Genomic DNA, 20,655 nt, shown 5'->3' with positions numbered 1-20,655 from the left:
GGGGGTGGTGGCGGGGGGAAGGCGCAGCCCCGGGAACTGGAGCGACTTCCTCCCTCCCTCCGACTGCACGTGGGGTGGCTGATGTAAGACCTTGCTCGGGGGGCTTCCCCGCCCGCCGCCGAGCCGAGACCCCCGGGCCCCACCTCGCCGCGCTTGGAGGCGGGTCTCCGGCCCGCGCTTGGACGTTTGCCCCGGGGAGCTGCTGGGAGGCCTTAGAGTCGGGCTGCGGGGGGCCGTAAGGCCAAGTCCGTCCTCGGAGGCTCGACTAAGCCAGCCCGACGCCCGCTAAGTCGGGAGACGTGAAGGGAGCGCGGGACGGGGACTTTTCAGGCTTGTCTTCCTCACCGTCACGCAGTATGGGGCCAACAATCCGAACTCCGCTCTCCTCGTCTGGGCGGGGGAGGGCAGTGCTGCGAGGACCCCCCGTCGGGGGCGGACAAGCTGCGGGCCCGCGTCGTACCGCGTGGCACCGGGTGGAGTCAGCCTTCGCGGCTTGCGGGCACCGGACAACCCCGGCCGCCCTCCGGAACCACAGAGGGGACGAGTGTCCCCGAGTTTAAGACAATCTCCCTGGGGTTTTTTCTCACATTTAAATATAGGCTCGCGAGGCAGCAATTAGAATTTCTAATGGGGTCTCGGAGTTTTACATAGTTTTCCCGCAGACTTTTATGTCATTTATTTCACAGGGCACCCCTGTGAGGTGTGTAAGTTCTCGGTGGGCTCTGTTTCTGCGAAGCTTGGCAGGTAGTCTTTTGTAATGGTCTGGTTCAGAGAGCAAGCGCTCTGAGAGCCAGGGTTAGAGCCCTAAGTTTGCTTTGCAGACCTCCGGGGAGTCATGTAAGGGGTATTAAGCCTAAAATAAGTAAATGTGTCATGTGTCAAATCAGATGCCATCTTCATAGAGGCTCCAAAGATTGAGGGCAACTTATGGATAGAGAAAAACGCACAATTCTATGCAATCACCTAAGGTTTTCTTGAAGTGAAGAAAGACTCCTCCGATTTTACCTGAGTGCATTTAGTGGCAAACAAAACTGTCTATATCAACTTTTAAAATATCCAATTAAAATTTCAAAGCAAAAGAAAGTTTTAAAAGCATTTTGGAAAAAGGCAAAAACTTTGTAGTATGTTGTTTCTTGAGTCTTGTATTTAAAAATGTTAGTTTGAAAACTAATGATGTACTGTATGGTGACTAACATATCATAATAAAAATAAAAATAAACTGAGGAGACATCTCTGTGATGGGAAAATGGTGTGTAAAGTGGTCTTCAGGATGTCACAGGAGGTCTGTAACTATAAGGTTATGAGAAACACAAGGCCATGAGATAAAGGCTTTTATAAAAAACTAAAATCAGTTACATGAGTTAAGGAGCAATTATTGAGCCATCCGCTTCTAGGGTTTGAATATGTTTTCTCATTTAATCTTCAGACAACCCTGTGAAGTAGATCGTACTTTACTCATTTTCCAGATGAGGAACTGAAGTGCAGGGTCTTTAAGCTGCATGGCCAACAAGAGGTGGAGCTAAAATTTAAACCCAGAGGGGTCAGACTCCAAAGCCTGCCATCTTTTCTGCTACGCCATCAGTCTAACTGGAATGAAGTCATAGCATGAGGCCTGCTTTGGTACAGTAGATTGAGAGCAATTGTAGAGGGCCTTTAACACCAAACGGAGCATGCAGGCGCCATCTTGCAGGTAAAGGAGAGATGCTGAAGGAGCCTGGAACATGGTAGCTCTGTGCTCAAGAGTGGTAACCTGGTGGCTGGTGGGGGAGGTGGTATTGATCCTTAGGAAGAAAAGGGGCAAATCTTGGGATCCTGTCCTCTTTTTATAACCAACCCAAGGGGATGAAGGCTCTTTCCCCATGATACATAGCTCACAGGATAAATGTCTGTTTTATAAGATTAAGCTACAAAGTAATTAATAAACATACCCACAATGTGCAAGCAAATAAAAAGAAAGCAAAAGAGCCAAAGGAGGAGAGACTACAAACCCGGTACTGTCCCTTCTGACACAGCCGGTGCTGGCATGCACCTCTGTGAACAAAGAGCATGTGTTCCAGTGACATGCTTCTTTGTCAGGGGCTTCACTGCCCGAGGCGTAAATAACACAGGCAGAACAGGGTGTGTCTCAGTGCCTTGCCAGCATCTTCCACTGGACTGTCAGTCCACAGGCCTGAAGGGGCTGTTGTCACAGTGCCCTGGTTTTGAATGTTGCTATACTTAAGATCATTCTGAGTATGCATCTGGGTATGAAAAAGAAGTAGAATATATAATTGTATCTAATCCACAGTTATTATGTCCAGAGATTTATGGATTTGAGCAAGCGCTGGAAGAGATTAAGGAAAAGTGAAAACCACTTTGTTTCTTAGGGAGTCTGAACTGTGGGTGAATCTGTTTTTACTCCCATTAGTGTTAATGTTTGCATATATATATACATACATATGTATATATATACATACATATATCTATATACATAGATAGATACATATATATGTATGTATATATATATAAAATCTATATACATATATATATACATACATATATATGTGTGTGTATATATATGTATGTATATATATATATAAAATAATGCCCAATTTGGGCACTCCTTTGAGTCTTAAAACTGCCTGTTAATCAGAATGTGTGTATTCCGATATCTGCTCTCCAACCCACTGCCTCAGCAGCAGTATCAGATGACCCGAGCCTTCCACAAACTGTGGCTGTGAACAGAATTTAATAAATCTGAATGTGAGAGGAAACAGCCCCACTCAGGCATTGGTTTAACTGACTTTGAAACCAGTTTGGCAGAATGGGCACATTTCTCTTTAGTACAGACAGTATATGAAGCTGATGCATGATATAGAGTGAGGAGATCATTGTTCTTTAAATACTAAATACTTCCATTCTTCCCCTCCTCTCCCATGCATATGTACATACGCTGGTAAATCTGCCTTTTGGGTTTCCACAACATGGTGTGTGTACCTGTTACAGCAGTTGGACAACAAAATGGGAGTTGAAGGATCTAAATTCTGAACTAGACTGTGAGCTCATACAAATATTTCTGAGGTTATGAATGGAGGGTAGAAGCCTGGGGCCATCTTTAGAACACAGGTGCTCTCCAAGTGTGTGTTACGTTGAAAATAATGTCACATGTATTCAAAAATACTGTCTAGGCAGGTGAGACTGTTGAGACAAAGGGAGAAAGAGAAGCAAATAGGTGAAAATGCCGTAAGGAATGAGATCCTATTAGTGTCCAGATGGTAAAAACAGAGGAGGAGAGAGTGTCAGGTATGTAGGCAGCTGTAGGTCTAGTAAGAGGCCCCTGCCAAAGAAACCAGATTCCTTTCTGCTCTCTGAAACAGCTGTAGATGCTAGGCCTTCCTGGTGCAGCATGGAGAGCTATGACTAGTCAAGTTTAATATTTATTAAACATCATCCTTATGCTAAGTACTGTGCTTGGGACTCTCATGTACACTGCATCTCAGTTAATCCTGGCAACAGCTCACTGGGACAAGATTATAATCCCCTTTTATTGTTTAGGAAACAGGTTCAGTGAAGCCAAGTGGAACTCACATAACCAGTAAGAACCTGGATTTCTCTGTCTTTAAGGTCTCACTGTAATTCACTTCAATTACTTTGATCCACTAGTCCTCACAACTGCTTCTGAATTTTTTTTTAATTTTCTCTGCTTTAAGAAGATTTACATTCATCATGGAGGAGGTGGAAAGTAAAATAAAAAAAAAAAAGCAAAAGCAAAACACCAAAACTGAGAAAATAAAATGAAATTTAAAAATTAAATTCCTACCAATGAGACCTATCCACCATTAAGGCATATATTCTTGCAGCTTTTGTCCACCTGTGTATTTTTTTGTAAAAATGTTTTTCCGTTTTCAGAGAGGGACTCTATGGAGTTAGGAATTCTGTTCCATTCATTACTTATTGGCTGTGTGCTTTTGTACAAACCACATAAGCTCTCTGAGCTTCAGGCTGCTCATCTGGGGACTGTTGCAAAGAGCAGACATGGTCATGTGGGTGAAGCTCCTACCTGGCACAATGCCTGGCATTCTCTGTGCCTCAGGCACAGTCACCGAAAGCCCAAGTCCCTCCCTCACTCGAAGCAGAGGCCCAGAGTTCGCTGGCCTCCTCAGAGGCTGTTGAAGTTCTGCTGTGGCCATCAGTCCTTCACCTCCCCTCCATGTCCTTCATCTGCTGTAGGGACCCTGCGCCTCTGGCTGAGAGAAGGGCTCACCCAACCAGTGCCCAAATTGGGCATTTTCAGTCTCAAAAGGGGCAGGCTCATTTTCAGTTTCACTCAGTCCTTGGTCTCTCTTGAGGAATTGGAAATGTGTTCCTGAGCTAGTCTGGAAAACATCTAAGTGGCCCCACAGCGTTGAGCATCCCTCTCCTCCATAATGAGCCAGGGTGCTCACCATCTGGACCCTCCCCTACCTCACAAGGATTTCCTTGTCCACACAGTACTAAGACTGATCACAGAGTCCCGCTCCTGTTGACTGAACTTTCCATCTGTTCTCAAGCTTGCTTTGCCAGCTCCTGCCTGGCCAGGGGCCCCTCAGTGGGCATGCAAGGTACACCTCCCTCACTCTAGACTCTGACACTACTCAGGGAATGTATGTGCTCCCTAATTTGTTAGGCTCTTATTTTGGTAAAGGCCGTAAGTCCCAGGTACCCTCACACTCTACTTCTTCCTTGAAAACCAAGTTCCTGGGTGGTTTTTTTTTTTTTAATGTTTATCTATGCATGCACTACAGAAACTTGGAAAATATACTTAACGAAAAGAAGAAAATAAAAACCTCAATTCAGGGCTCAGCACTGCTCATGTTTTGGTGTGTATTCCTCCAGTTTTTTTTCTCTGACCACATATGGCACTTTCTCAAGTCTCAGGTTGCCAGAAGCATCGTCTCATTAATAACATCTTTTCAAGGGGGCAGGGAGGGGAGAGTCCACTACATTAAATATTCATATAGATTATAAGAGACATCCTTATTTCAGAAATAGCAAGTACTGAGAAAAAGTACCATAGTACCTAGGAAATACTGTATATATTACATTTAAAATTTTTTTCATAAGTGAGATGATACTGTATGTAACCTGCTTTTTCTGGTTAACAATATATTATGAACATATTTCCATGTCATTGAATAGTCACCTACAATATATATTTCTTGAGGACGTTCTTCTACAAAATGAATATAGCTTTTCTTTTTCTGAATATAAAGACAATACATATTCATGTAGCAAATTCATGCAGTACAAAAAAGTATGAAGAAGAAAATAAAAGCCAGCCAAAATCCTTTACCTAGTGGCAACCACTGTTAACACTTTGCGAATATTTTCTGAGTTATCTCTATGAATGTAGATGCATATGTAAAATATATATTACATAAATGCAATCCTACTATAAATGGGGCTTTGTGACATGCTATTCTTTTTCTCTTAGCAATAGATTGCTCCAAGTCAATAAATATAGGTCTCTATTGTTTGATTGATTGGCCTCCATCATTTTTAAAGTCTGCATCATTATTTCTTTTTTTTTAATGATTTTTTATTATATTATGTTAGTCACCATACAGTACATCCCCGGCTTCCGATGTAAAGCTCGATGATTCATTATGCATCATATTTCATTGGATGGATACAGCATAATTTATTCACTTGGTCTCCTACTCCTAGACATTTAGCTTACTTCCAGTTGTTCATCACCATGTATAGCAGTGTTGAACAATTAGCTCCTGAAAATAAATTCCTAGAAGTACAATTCCTGAATCAAAGTATATATGTTTCAGATTTGGGTGTGCATGGCAAATTGCCCTTCAGAGGCTGTACTTCTTTTATATTTCCATTAGCACCATGTAAGATTTCCCCTCACCCTTGACTAAATTAGGTATTATCTTTCAGAAAATCTTCAGTCAGTTTTCAACTAATGACAAGGTTGAAAACCTTAAGGGCACCAAGACAATTCAATGTGAAAAGAGCAGTCTTTTTTTTTTTTTTTAAAGATTTTATTTATTTATTCGACAGAGACAGACAGCCAGTGAGAGAGGGAACACAAGCAGTGGGAGTGGGAGAGGAAGAAGCAGGCTCATAGCGGAAGAGCCTGACGTGGGTCGATCCCATAACGCCGGGATCACGCCCTGAGCTGAAGGCAGACGCCCAACCGCTGTGCCACCCAGGCGCCCCGAAAAGAGCAGTCTTTTAAACAAATGGTGCTGGGAATATTATACAGCCACATGCAAAAGAACGAAGTTGACCCTGTACCCCACAGGATATACAAAAATTAACTCACAATGGATCATAGATTTCAATATTAGAGCTAAAACTGTAAGATGCTGAAGAAAGCAAAGGAGTTAATCTTCATGACCTTGGATTAGGTAAAGCTTTCTTAGATGGGACACCAAAAGCACAACCCACCAAAGGACAATGAAAGATAAATTTGACTAATCAAAATGAAAAAACTTTGTGTTTCAAATGACACCATGAAGAAGGTGGAAAGACAATGCATGGGATGGGAGGAAATATCTGGAAATCATATATCTAATAAGGGACTTGTATTCAGAATATATACAGAACTATTAGAACTCAACAACAAAAAGACAACCCAACTACAAATGAACAAAAAATTTGAACGTTTCTCCAAAGAAGGTATACAAATGTCCAATAAGCATATCCCACTAGGATGGCTATAATAAAAATCTGGATGGATGCCTGGGAGGCTCACTCAGGTGAGTGTCTGCCTTTGGCTCAGGTCATGATCTCAGGGTCCTCGGATCAAGTCCTGCATTGGGCTCCTTGCTCAGCAGGGAGCCTGCTTCTCCCTCTGCCTTTGCCTGCCACCCTCCCTGCTTGTGCGCGCTGTCTCTATCTATGACACACACGCACATGACTTTCTGTCAAATAAATAAATAAAATTAAAAATGGTGGACAAAAAGTGTTGGTGAGGATATAGAAGAATTGGAACCTTTGTGCATTGCTGGTGGGAATGTAAAATGGTATGGCTGCTCTGGAAAACAGCTTGGCAGTTCCTCAAAAAGCCAGCAATTTCATTCCTAACTATATACCCAGGAAAATAGATGTCCACACAAGATTTGCACATGAATGTTTATGGTACTGTTATTCATAATAGCTATAAATTGTAAACAATGCAAATGTCCATAAACAGATGACTGAGTAAACAAAATGTGGCATATCCATACAATGGAATTTTTTTCAGCCATAAGAAAGAACGTGGTACTGATAGATGCTACAACATGGATGAACCTTAAAAATATTATGCTAAATGAAAGAAGTCAAACATGAAGGCCACGTATGTTTCCGTTTATGTGAAACGTATAAAATAGGCAGCTCCACAGAGGCAGAAAGTAGATTGGTGGTTGCCAAGGGCTGGGAGTAATGGGGAGTGAGTGCTAGTGAGTATGAGGTTTCTTTTGAAGTAGCAGAAATGATCTGTAATTTGATAATGGTGATGGATTTAACTCATATGCTCATCGCCATCCCCTCCCAAATCCTTAAAAGGATTTAAAAGTGAGGGGCGCCTGGGTGGCTCAGTCGTTAAGCGTCTGCCTTCGGCTCAGGGCGTGATCCCAGCGTTACGGGATCGAGCCCCACATCAGGCTCCTCTGCTATGAGCCTGCTTCTTCCTCTCCCACTCCCCCTGCTTGTGTTCCCTCTCTCACTGGCTGTCTCTATCTCTGTCAAATAAATAAATAAAATCTTTTAAAAAATAAAATAAAATAAATAAAAGTAAGGTTAGGGAGGGGTGCCTGGTTGGCTCAGCCAGTTAAGCATCTGTCTTTGGCACAGGTAAAGATCCCAGGGTCCTGGGATCTAGCGCCATGTTGGGCTCCCTGCTCAGTGGGGAGTCTGCTTCTCCTTCTCCCTCTCCCCTATTCTCTTCCCCCACTTGAGCTCTTGCTTGTTCTCTCTTAAATAAAATCTTTAAAAAAAATAATAAAGTTGAGCAAATTTTCCCAGAAAGCAGAACAAAAAGATAATACTACAGGAAAAATAAAATTAAAGGACAGCCCAGGTGGTCCAATATTAAATTAATCAGAATTCAAGAAAAAGAGAAGAATAAAATAGAGGGAATTTGTGGAAGTCTACATCCCAAATGGTGAGATGCCCTTCCAATTCTCCTTCCCCCACTTAGTTCCAGAAGGCTACTAGCTAATCCCCAAAGGCAGTAGATTGGAGAATTCTTTTCAGGGGAAAGTGACCGGTTTAAGAGAAACTATCTAAAATAAGCAGATTTATTTTATCTTAGCAATATTTCTAATTTCCAAGAACTTTGTATTGTTCTTTATAATTGTTTATTTTTCATAGCATCCTGTTTTTATTTCATCAATGGAACATCTTTTCCTTTTTTTAAGATTTATTTTTTATTTAAAGATTTATTTATTTTATTTGAGAGAGAGCTTGGGGGGCGGGGCTGGAGGAGGCAGAGGGAGAGAGAGAGAGAATCTCAAGCAGACTCCCTGCTGAGTGCAGAGCTGTCCTGGGGCTCGATCCCACAACCCTGAAATTATGACCTGAGCCAAAATCAAGAGTCTGATGCTCAACCAACTGAGACTCCCAGGCGCTCTGAAGATTTTTTATTTTTAAATAATCTCTGCACCCAACATAGGACTGGAGCTCACAACCCCGAGATCAAGAGTTGCATTATCCACGCACTGAGCCATCCAGGCGCCCTGATGTAACATCTTTTCCGTCTTTGAGAAGATAGAGTTTTACTCTCATATCTGAATTGTGTTCATTTTCTCCAAGTTCTTTTTTACTAATTCAGATTTTTGGCTCTTGTGTTAGAGTCTTTCCTGAGCATCCAATCATTCTTGAATATTCATTCATATTTACAAAAGAGGCACTAAGAAGGTGAGTGGCAACTGTGTGCACCAGTAGGTCTTAAAGACTTATGGGCATCACACCGTGGTGCTCAGGAAGCGAGCTGGCACTTCCACTGAGAGACCCTCGGATGTCAGTGGTTTTGGCACCTACAGCTGTAGCTGTAACGGATGAACTTATCACGCAATAATACAACACAGTTCCTTTGGATTATCCAGAGTGAAATGGCCCACCAAGTCACACTGTAATGAGATTTCAGAAAACCAGAAACCCTAAAAGTGTCCTAAGAGGAAAAAAAAGTCATCATGAAAGGATCAAAAGTCAACTGGCATATGGAGAACTAGAAGACAGTGGAGCCATTGATGGCTTCTGAGGAAAAGGATCATCCTCTGAGAACTTAACACACAGCCAAACGATCACTCGAGATGAGAGAAGACTACAAATGCTTTCAGACATTCAAGATCTCAGAATAGTAACCCTCCACGCACCCCTTTTCGGGAAGCTACTGGAGAATACCCTACCACAAGGGTAGCTGTACTGCAGGTCTGGAGAGTAAGCTGATACGGAAGGAGCGAGAGGTCAGAGGGCTCCAGGAGGGATGACGGAAAATAAAAATGAGGATTACCTCCCATGTAACCACATTGAGAGGTCATTTTACAGCTCTGATCAAGAGGTGAAAATGACGAAAGTAGTAATTCTTAACTCCAGGAAAAATAAAAAGTTGTACAAGCAACACAGGTACATGGCTCACCTGTAAACACGAGGTCACACTAACATAAATAAGCAGGACTGAAAGGAGGGGTAGTCAAAGCTGGGCGGGAGTGAGGGTGGAAGAGAATGAAATTCCTTTTTTTCCTGGTTGGAAGTCAGTAGTTAATGGTAGGGGCGCCTGGGTGGCTCAGCCGGTTAAGGATCTGCCTTTGGCTCAGGTCATGATCCTGGGATTGAGGCGCTCCCCACCCCCACCCCAGTCAGGCTCCCTGCTCAGCGGGGAGCCTGCTTCTCCCTCTCCCCACCTCTGTCCCTCCCCCTGCTCATGCTTTCTCTTCCTCTCTCAAATAAATAAAAATCTTTTTTTAAGAGATTAATAAAAAAATAGCTAATGGTAACAGTTAATGTCTCAAATTAAAAAAAGAAACTAAAGAGTACTATAACCATATTATTTATGTAAAAGAGGCAAACACCAGAAGCAACAGCTAAAAGAACTGAAACCACTGTCTGGGGAGAATATGGGGAGTGAGGTGGGAAGTGCAGGGCAGGAGCCCCCGCTTGGGTAACGAGCTCTGTAGTCCTATTTGGCATTAAAAACTCTGTCTGTGTATTGTATTAACTCTGAAACAAATGAAATTTATTACAGCCAGCGAGCTGGCAGAGGAGGCTCCTAGCAGTAGCTGTGGATGCTGAGAAAGGTGTTCTGGCTACCTCAGATGTGTCCCCAGAGTGGCAGAGATGTGGGAGGGGCCAAGGGGCTTCATACCTTTTCTCAGGCATCTGCTCAGGGAATGAAAGTGGTAGGATATGAGCTCAAATTGGGGCAGATTTTCTTAACCCAGATGCAACATGCACTTTAAAAGAGAAGAGATGATACCAAGCCTCTGGCATTGCATTTCTGTCCGATTTTGCGTGGTGTTGGGAGATTCCTAACTTCCCCGATTCTTCAGATGCTTTTTAATGAGAAGTCGAGAGAGGGCAGGGGTCTCCTAGGAAGCCACTGTTTTTCACCGACATCCAGTTTCTTCTTCCCACAACAGCCTGAGCAGGTAGGTTTTTCGCGATCGCTCACTTAAATTGAGGAATAATTACATACAGTAAAATGTACAGATGTTAAGCATATGGTTGGTGAGTTTTGACAAAGGTGTACATGTGTATAACTGATACCCCAATCAAGGTAGGAAGTACAGCTATCCCATTTCCCTGTATTCCTTCCAGTGCCCTAGCAGAGGCAACCCTTCTCCCAAATTATATTCCCAAGAGATGATTTTGCCCGTTCTTGAAGTTCCTATGAATGAAATCATACCACAGGTACTCTCTTATATCTCACTTCTTTCACTCAACGTGGTATTTTTGAGATTTATCTGGGTTGCTGGGTGCTCACTTCTTTTTATTAATGAGTCGTATACTGCTGTATAAATATAATGCAACTTGTTTATCCATTTTCTGAGCAAGTTTCTTCTTTCTGGTGACCAGCCTTGTTCCTGAGCTGGAGCAGTCTGAGCGGCACTTATGGTGCTTTTTCCACCATGCAGAGCTGAAGGGTAAACAGCTAGGCTTTGTAAAAGACCAGCGTAATTTACACACATGCTATAAATGAAAACCAGGTGTAATACATGTTCATTCAGGTTAAGGCTACTTCTATACCCGGAGGAGGTCAGTTAAAAGCCTGTGACAATAACTTCCGTGTGAGGTAACTCAAATCTGGATCAAGTTATATATATATATATATATATATATAAAGATTTATTTATTTGACAGAGAGACAGCCAGCAAGAGAGGGAACACAAGCAGGGGGAGTGGGAGAGGAAGAAGCAGGCTCCTAGCGGAGGAGCCTGATGTGGGGCTCGATCCCAGAACGCCGGGATCACGCCCTGAGCTGAAGGCAGACGCTTAACGACTGAGCCACCAAGGTGCCCCTGGATCAAGTTTTTTGCAGTGAGGGGAGAGAGTGAGGGACAGGCAGGATAAATATTTCACAGGTAGATTCAACGGGCCTTTATGTCAGATTAGATGTATGGGATGAAGGAGCAGGATGAGACAGGTCCTGTTTCAAGGTGGTCATCTGCCCGCTGAGTCCCTCTTCTCTTTACAGCTTTGGCCAATCAGTCCCTCTGCAGGCTCTGTCCTGTTAGGGAATTTAAGGAACCCTGGTTCAGTGGCTCAGCCCACCCTCCAGGCCCACCGTACCTTTCATCCTCCTCCTCACGGTTAAGTTCTTACCACGCACTGTGGTATTTTTCAAGGTATAGTGAGATTGTGAAAAGAACACTGACTTTGGAACCATGTGAACACAATACTTTTAAAACAAGTAACCCCTAAATTAATCAAAGAAACTATCTTTGTAAATGGCTTGGTAGTCTAGGCCTCTGAAAGGGAATGGGTGCCAGACGCTGGCTACCTCCTCGAACCTTGAAGTCTATTAGCCCACCAGTTCTGTCACTCTGGGATAGGTGGGTGATAGGGAACTAGTTCAGCCTAATGACAAAAAACCAGGTTGCTCGGGATGCAGTGGGAAGAACTCTGCTCCGAGAGGAAAGAGATCTGGATCCTGGTCCTGTCTTTACTGTGTAATTTAGGTTCTTCCCCCTCACTGTGTCTTCTATTGAATGAAGGAGCAGGACTGCATGATCTTTGAGATGATCCTGGCTCTGACATGCTAGAATCTAATGCTAATTTCTAAGCAACAGAGGTTATCATGACATGACATCTGTAAAAGAGTTGCTAGGGGCATCTTCATATCTGACAAGATACTTTTTTCCCTTTGATACTTAAGTAAATACCCAGAAGTGATGAGACAAGTGGAGCATATTCCAGGAAAAGGAAACCGAGTCGTGTTCCAGTAGTACTACTGGTATAATCGCAATGCTGTTTGTTGTTAAGATCAGGATAAGAGTGTATCAATGATATTTTGTGAAGATAGGGCACTTTATATGGGTATCAATGAACAGGATCTCAAAGATCATATAGTTCAAATTCTAAGAAGACTCAAACTTGAACCTTGGTGCTAAGGACCTCACCTCCTCCTGAGATGCTTCGTTCCATTTTTATATTGCTCAAATTGTTAGGAAATTGTTCTCTAGGTTGAGCTGAAATCTTGATTTCACATGGCTATCAGTCCTGGCTTTGCTCTCTGGAGCTACAAACTACACCTGCGTTCTTTCTGGCTAAGGTTGCGAACTGCTGAAATGTGGGCCAGTATTGGACCATGTCTTGTTGGCTCTTCACGGCACTTAAAAACATTTCAGTTAGTTTCCAAGGTGAAAACATCGTGAGGTTTTTTTTACATAAACTGCTTTTGGCTGTCTTGAAGGATCAAAAAATCTGTATCATTACCTCCCCAGTATGATTCTTCCCTTTTTTATTACCAATTCAAAGTTTTGTTCCAGTCCCCATCTTCCCTGCCTCAGCCTATGTGCTTTGGGAGAGGCTGATCCCACCCTTGGTTCTATAACAGGGCATGCAAATTAGTCCTAATTCAACGGCATAGTCGCAGGTCTTGTCACCTCTGTTGATTCAGAAGCGAGCAAGCACTGTCTTAGATTGGGTGCCCTGGAAACAGATTCCGCGATGAGAGTAGCACACACAAGGTTTACTGAGGAGTGTTCTTAGGACAACACTTGTGGGAGCATGAAAAAGACAAGTCAGATATGGACAGAAGCTGATCCCACCAGGGACTTGAGAATGGGGATGGCCCTTCAGAATCATCCCAAATTGAAGTACAGGGCCCAGGCTCATCAACCAGCTGCTAGCCTCAGGCTGCACCCTGAGTGGGGGTTGTGTAAAACCTTGGGGGAAGTGGTTTCCTGAGACCGGAGACTGACTGCAAGAATATTCCCAGCATCTGAGAGACGGCTTTGTCCGCCCTGAAGAGGGGAACCGAGCAGAGCTCCACAGTACCCGCTACAGGCACATGACCCAATCTAGACTAACGGAGGTTTGCTGAGGCCTCTGAGATAGAGGCTTCCAGAAATGACCTTCCTCTGTCTGGTTATAGGTGAGGACCCTGGGGACTGTTGGTGGCCATGTCACATGGAAATCAGCATTGATGACACAGGTGCTCTGCTAAATCAAACCAACCTTGAAGCTTGAATTACTCTGGACTGTTAGTGTGAGCTTCCTGGTTAAATCCGTTTTCCAGCTGTGTTTTGGTGACTTACAAATAAACATGCTTTGACACACCCTGCCAACCTGCAGCCGCATTCCTGGCAGTAACCTGCTAAGTAGTAGCTGTCTCCCCTTCAGATGGGTCACTTGGTTTCCAGTTCACTCGTGCACACCCAGTATTTTGGGGAGGTCGCGGAGAGCTAAATCCTCATCTTCTAATAGTAGGAACTCAATATGTAATGTCTGAAGTGGAAAAATCAAGAAACAGCAAAAGAAACATGTGCTTATAAATATGGAGGCAAACCTCGGAAGCTCCAAGAGTCGGCGGTAGCTGCCTCTGGGAAGATCTATCGAGGCGGCGTGGGACAACAGCTACAGCTGGCCTTCGTGGGGAGCCTCACGACTCTTTGACTTGAGACTCTACATCCCCCGGGGGCATCATGCTCCGGGGTATCTCGCACTGCTCCATGGCTCTCCCAGATCTCAGTTCTCCTGCCTTCCTCCAGCCTGTCTCCTGGGTAGTGGGCTTTCCTTAGTGCTGGTTAAATAATCGTCTTAAGCTATCCCTTTCTCAACTTAGTCACTCTCTCTACTTCTGGGAGACCTCTTTCCTTGCTCCTGATCTCTCCCCTTAAGCTCCAGGGCCATGTCTCTTCCACAGGACCGCCTAGCAGCTTCCCTGTCCTATCTCTAACTTGCACCGGGGAGATAGCCAAGGTCCCTCCCAGCTCTAGCACTGTGAAGTCTAAAAGATATATGTAAACATTTAACAAGTCTGAAGAATGGAACTCTTTTATTTACCCAGTATTATTAGCTATTTCTTCTTTTGTCAAAATAGGCATTTATTTAGTACCGTGTGCCAAGTTTGATAGCAGATGCTATCCCATGGTTTCACTGTCACATGGCTTTGATGGTTTTTCTTTTTTTAAAGATTTTGTTTATTTATTTGACAGAGAGAGCACACAAACAAGGGGAGCAGCAGGCAGAAAGAGAGGGAGAAGCAGGCTCCCAGGGAGCCTGATGTGGGGCTCAGTCCCAGGACCCTGGGATCATGACCTGAGCTGAAGGTAGACACTGAACTGACTGAACCACCCAGGTGCCCATGGCTTAGCTGTTTTAACACCTCTTCATGCCCTAAAGTTTTTGTTTCCTTAGGTGAACCAACTATAAATGTATATAAGGTTAGAAAGATTAAATGAGTCAATATTTGTAAAGCCTTTTAAAAAGTACTTAACATAAAGTTATTAATCAGCACAACATTTGGAGAGCTGTGGGATGTGGGGAGGGGTGTATGTGTATGTACCGGGCTTTTGGCATAATGAGAAATACTCCTACTCTTAAGTCACCTTTAGGAGAGACAGACACATTAACAAAAAGTGATGTATTGTGAGTAACCGTGATACAATTCTTTCTATGAGGAATATGATATAAGGAATATGACCAAAATACTATAAGAACCCAGACTGGGGGAAGGGGCCAGTTCTTCCTAGGGTGAGGGTGGGGTGGAGGTCCAGGAGGATTTCACCAAGGGAGTGTCATTTTAGATGGACTTTAAAGAACAAGTAGCAGCTTTCCAGGTCAACAGAAAGGATAAGGCAAAAGGATAAAGCATTGGGCAGAGTCCAAAGAAACCAAAGAAATGGTTTTTTTAAAGAGCCTAGCATGTTCAGGGAATAAGAAAAATGTTTCCTTACTTTAAGAATTGGAGCTACTGGGGCATCTGGGTAGCTCAGTCATTTAAGCATCTGACTCTTGATTTCGGTTCAGGTCATGATTTCATGGGTAATGATCTCCTGGGTCCTGAGACGGAACCTCCGGATGGGCAGGCTTCGTGCATGCTCAGCGGGGCACCTGCTTGAGATTCTCTCTCTCCCACTGTCCCCTTCCCCAAATAAATACGTAGAGAAATCTTAAAAAAAAAAAAAAGAATTGTAGCTATTGAAAGGAATTGCAAAGAGGAAAGCTTTCAGGACTAGAAAAACCTCAAGCTTCAACATTCTGGATAGGAAGAATTTCTCATGTGGTACCATATGCACACTTTTTTCTCTCTCTCTCTCTCTTTCTCTCTCTCTCTCTCTCTCTTTTTTTTTTTTTTGGTCTCTTAAAAAAATAGTGGTAAAATTCACATAACATAAAGTTCACCATTTTAACTATTTTAAAAGTATACAATTCAGTGACATTTAGGACATTCACCACCACCACTACTACTTAGTTCCACAACATTTTCCTCACCCAAAAGGAAACTCTGTACCCATTAGGCTCTCCCTTGTGACCTCCCCTGGGTCCCTGGCAACTGCTTATCTGTGTTCTGTCCCTACAAATTTGCCTGTTTGGGACAATTCATACAAATTGAATCATACAGTATATAGTTGTTCCATACTGTGAAAAAGACAAATAACATCTTAATATTGCTATACAAATAATTTGGTCTTACAGACCCCCTGAAAGAGTAGCAGGATCCTGGAGAGGTCTTCAGACCAGACTTTGAGAACTGCCCGGTTAGGTCGTCCAAGGCGTGGGGCTCCAGGTCCCCATTACAGCTTCTATCCTAGCACAAGGTGGTTATCACGGCCCCGTGGCCAACCTGAGGCCTCCTCCTCCCAGCTCCTCATCTCCCTTGTAAACTCTGCCAGCCATTTTCTGCACAGTTGAGAAGAGCGATATTGTAACGGGTTCACATCTAAACTGCTCAGAGGAACCAAACAACCAAATAGGGACACATTTTTATTAGTAATAAATCTGAATGTGGTAAAAAAAAAAAAAACAACTATACCACATACTTCCTTCCAATAAAATTCTGATCATTTCCTGCCACTATCATTAGTTTATAATCACAGTAATTACATTTTACCTGTGATGAGAGCCATCATGTATTTTTTAATATCAAGCAGCAGCCATGCTATAAATTGCTAGCCCCTTTCTCCTCTAATGAGCACAGCTTATTTTATTCTTCAAGTATTCTTCTCAGAGTAATTAGCACACTTATTATACAGCATATTCAAATGTTAATGTGCACACTGCACTGACGCTATTGTGAGACCCATTTTGCTCAGGAGCTAAAATTATGTTGCCATTCTGCTTGGTGCTAGAGGTTCTGTGCCTGAAACCTGTTTTCCACATGCAAGAAGCCAAGGTTATTTAATTAGAATGCTGAGCTAGAATGTGAAGAGTCTGACACTTAATATAGAATCTGCAAGCTAAACGGGGTCAGCAAGTATAGGGCCTACACATTTGAATGAGCCATCCGTCACTGTAGAGACAATCAATATTTGAGCAGACTGGTTTTGGGGCATGTTTAACTTCCTTGCTCCAGGGCTCTACCAAATTCTGCCTCTGCAGGTTAAAACGCCAAAAATCACAGTTCAATTGGAAACATTTTCCTTGCCCTAAGCTTAAGTCGGCTTGACTTTTCCACTCTTTGTTTTTTGCTCTGCCCTCTGGAGCCCCTTAGAGCATGTTTGCTCTCTGTTCTGTGACTGCCCTACAGAGACCGAGGACGGTGACCCTGTCCCCATGGTCTGTTCTTCCAAGGCTCAGGTGGCCCAGTTCTTACATGATAGGTTACCGGTCCCTTTACCACTGTGGCTAATCAATGTTCCCCCCACCTTTTTTTAAAAGTGAGATGCTCAGAACCTGAAACAATAATCCAGGTGTGGTCTGATTTGTGTGGAAATGCACAGATCTCTCCTGGATACGATTCCATAGTGCTTTCCTGGAGTGTATTACCTTTCTTGTTATCCACCACTGATTCACAATCAGCAAAAACCACCCAGCTTTCTAAACCGTGTATTGGCACACAGGCAATTAGCCATTTAGATCCAAATACAGGATCTGAGATTTGTCATCTTTACATTTCATCATGTTAAATTTGGCCCAATGCTTTGGCCTATCAAAAGCTTTTTAAAAAATCTATCCTGAATCTATCCCTTTCATCCACAAATGTAAACAATCTACCAATATTGCTATGTTTACACAAATCCAAGTTAAAAACAACTGACAGAGAAGGCCTCAGATTGGAGCCCTTCACCTGCTACCAGAGACCTCAGATCAAAGTATTCATTCAAGCTGTTATAACCCTCCCTCTCACCCTCCCTTTCTTTCAACTGTCCCATCCTCTAACTCAGGTGGTCACGGAGGGAAAACATCAAAGGATATTCCACGTCACTAACTGGCTGGTTAAAGTGACCCGGAAAAGAAACCAAGGAAAAGGAGTGAATAAGACCTATTGAAGGGCTTGATGTGGCAGCACAGGTTCTTCGAATCCTATTTTAGCTAGGTCCACACACTGGGACAAACTGCAGAAGGATTAAGGCATGAGTCAAACGGAAGATAGTTGAAGGTTCTGTTGTGATGAGAGAGAGAGAGAGAGAGAGAGAGGAAATCAATAACCAGGAAACAGAACCAGTGTTGGAAGCTGGAAGATAGCCAATTGGTAATCAAACTGGAAGGACGAGGCAGAAGAGAACAGGGACAGAGGAGGGTCACAAGGAGAATGAAGCAAAGAATGAGCATGTGAAACAGAATCTGGGCCTGCTAAATGCACTCCAGAGCTGTGCTATCCAATATGGTAGCCACTAGCTACAGGTAACGATTTACGTTTAAAGTAATAAAAATTAAATTAAAAATTCAGTTCCTCAGTCACGTTGGTCACATTTCAAGGGCTCAAGAACCATTTGCAGCTAGTGGCTACCACAGTGAATGCTACAGAAGAACATGTCCATCGTTGAAGAAAGTTCTATTGGCCAGTTCATCCCTAGAGCACTCTAGGTGCCAAACCAGGAAAGATATCATTTTAGTGCATTTGTTTTTCCTTTGCTTTCCTTCAAGTCCAGCTCAAATATCAATTCTTCTGGAAATTCACCCCATGCTTGGTCTGAAACTGCTATAGGCAGCAGAGTATTCTGAGCCATGCAGTTCTTGGTGACAGTGCATAGATCTAGATGCGACTTAGCATGGAGATCCTAGCACGGGTATTTGCCAATCCTTAACCAAAATGTGGCCTTTCTTCTCTTTGGGGAAGGCATCTTCTTTGACAAAGAAATTAGTTTTGGGACTAAGACTTTGGAGCAGGAGAGAAGAAGGGAGGGAATACTGGCCCAGTCAGCTAGATCTGCTGAATTCACCTTTGCAGGTATTAAAAATCATTTGTAAAAAAAGCTTTTGATCTCCTGTCCACAAGCATTACATAGGCCATCTTGGCTAGGCAGTCAAGAAGTTGAAGTCAAGTTGATGCAAGATATCTTGTCATCTTACCTGTGGGCCCTCACTAAATTTTCAGTCTGCCTTCTTTCTTTTTTAATTTCCTGTGCCAGAAGCGCTTAGACTTTCTCATAATAAGGTCTATCAATTCTACCTCCTAAATCTCTCTAGGATCTGTCCCTTCCTTCAGTACTCTCAGCTAATTTATCTTCTCTCTCCGTTCCCACCCAGCCCCCACACTGCCACCTAAATGCTCGAAGAACCTTACCTGACCATGACATTTCTCCTCCCTAAAATTCTTCAGTGGCTCCCATGACATCATAAAGGCCTGCTCCTTGGGCCCCCACCACCCTTCCCGTTTCAGGTCTTTCCACTCCCTGACATGCAGCACCCACTCCAGCCTCTCTGTTACCCAGAGCCAAGGTGTCCGTCCACAGCTCTGTGCCTTTGTACTTGCAGCTCCCCCTGTCCAAAATGCGCCCCCTTTTCCCCTGGGGGAATTTCTACACCCCTGCTAAGGTTCCATTTAAATCTCATCTCTTCTGAGAAGTCGACCCAGAGCCCTCAGGCAGACTTAAGTGATCCATCAGCTATGCCCAAACACTGTTTAGGCTTTGGTCATAACACATCCTGTATATGACACTCATGAGTCTGTTCCTCCCACTAAACTGTGAGGTCTCAGGGGAAGGCAGCACATCTGACTCATCTCTTATCCCCAGTGGCAAGCACAGGGCCTGACGCATCACAAACACTTACTAAATGTCTGTAAAAGTGAACAACAGTCTGTGCCATTAGGAGGCTCCACTGTGACTGAAAACAGAGGACTACGTGGATCCTCTGGGCAGCTACTCCTGGGCTCCTTAGAGTTCCATAAAGGCCTGTGGACCCGTGGCCCTGGTGGTTGAGGATGTGGGGAGGAGCAAGAAGACCGCCAAAAGCCTCCCTGGGCAGGGCCCTCCCCCACCCCCACCCCAGGCACATGCCCATTCCTTGTTTTTCATGAAATAGCCCGGGATCCCTCGATAAATGCTCTTGTGGGGACCCAACTGTGGGTGGCTCTATGAAAGAATGAGGGGCAAGGGTGAGAAGCCTCTTTGTAGAATGGAGAGGGATGGAACACTGCTGTTCCTGACAGCATGGGGGACATCCCTGGGGGGGAATAGCGACACTGGTTCTGTTTGTAGAAGTGCACCATACCTTACGGTTACCAAGACACTTCACCTCTACCATCTTCTTTAGCCCACTCTCCATGCTGAGGGGCAGGCAGGAGAGAGCCGGGTGGTGATTTATAGATGCGAAACGAACAGCCAGAGAGGTCACAATTTTGAGCTGACGTCCCTAAAAATGAAATGACTTTCCAGGGTCGTGAAGTAACAGTCAGAACTATAACAAATGGGGGTTCCTTAAAAAGTAACTGCTGGGTTTCTTGAACAAAATGCTTCAAATCAGAAGCATTTTCTAGTAAACTGAGTCTGTTGAGGGCTTTCAGGCATCTCTTGGGATATGGGACCAGATGACATTAAAGATTTCTTCCAGCTATGAGATTCTGTGAAATTTAGTGTTTACTGTGTCCCAGGTTCATGTAACTCCATTAAGTACCATTCTGAGCGCCCTCGTAATTCCCAAAATAAATAGCTCTCCTTCCCAGCCTGGCATCCCTGCCTGAAGGACTGGGAAGTCTCACGCCCAGTCCTTACTTATTCCATTACCTGGCCATCAATCTCTTCTTTCCATTCCTTCTACTGCCTTCAACACCGCAACTCTACTTGATCAATGGTTCACTTCCTCTGT

This window comes from Ailuropoda melanoleuca, chromosome 7 (genome assembly GCF_002007445.2).
Source record: "Ailuropoda melanoleuca isolate Jingjing chromosome 7, ASM200744v2, whole genome shotgun sequence".
In the NCBI taxonomy this organism is placed as follows: domain Eukaryota; kingdom Metazoa; phylum Chordata; class Mammalia; order Carnivora; family Ursidae; genus Ailuropoda; species Ailuropoda melanoleuca.
Note: the sequence above shows the minus strand (reverse complement) of the source record.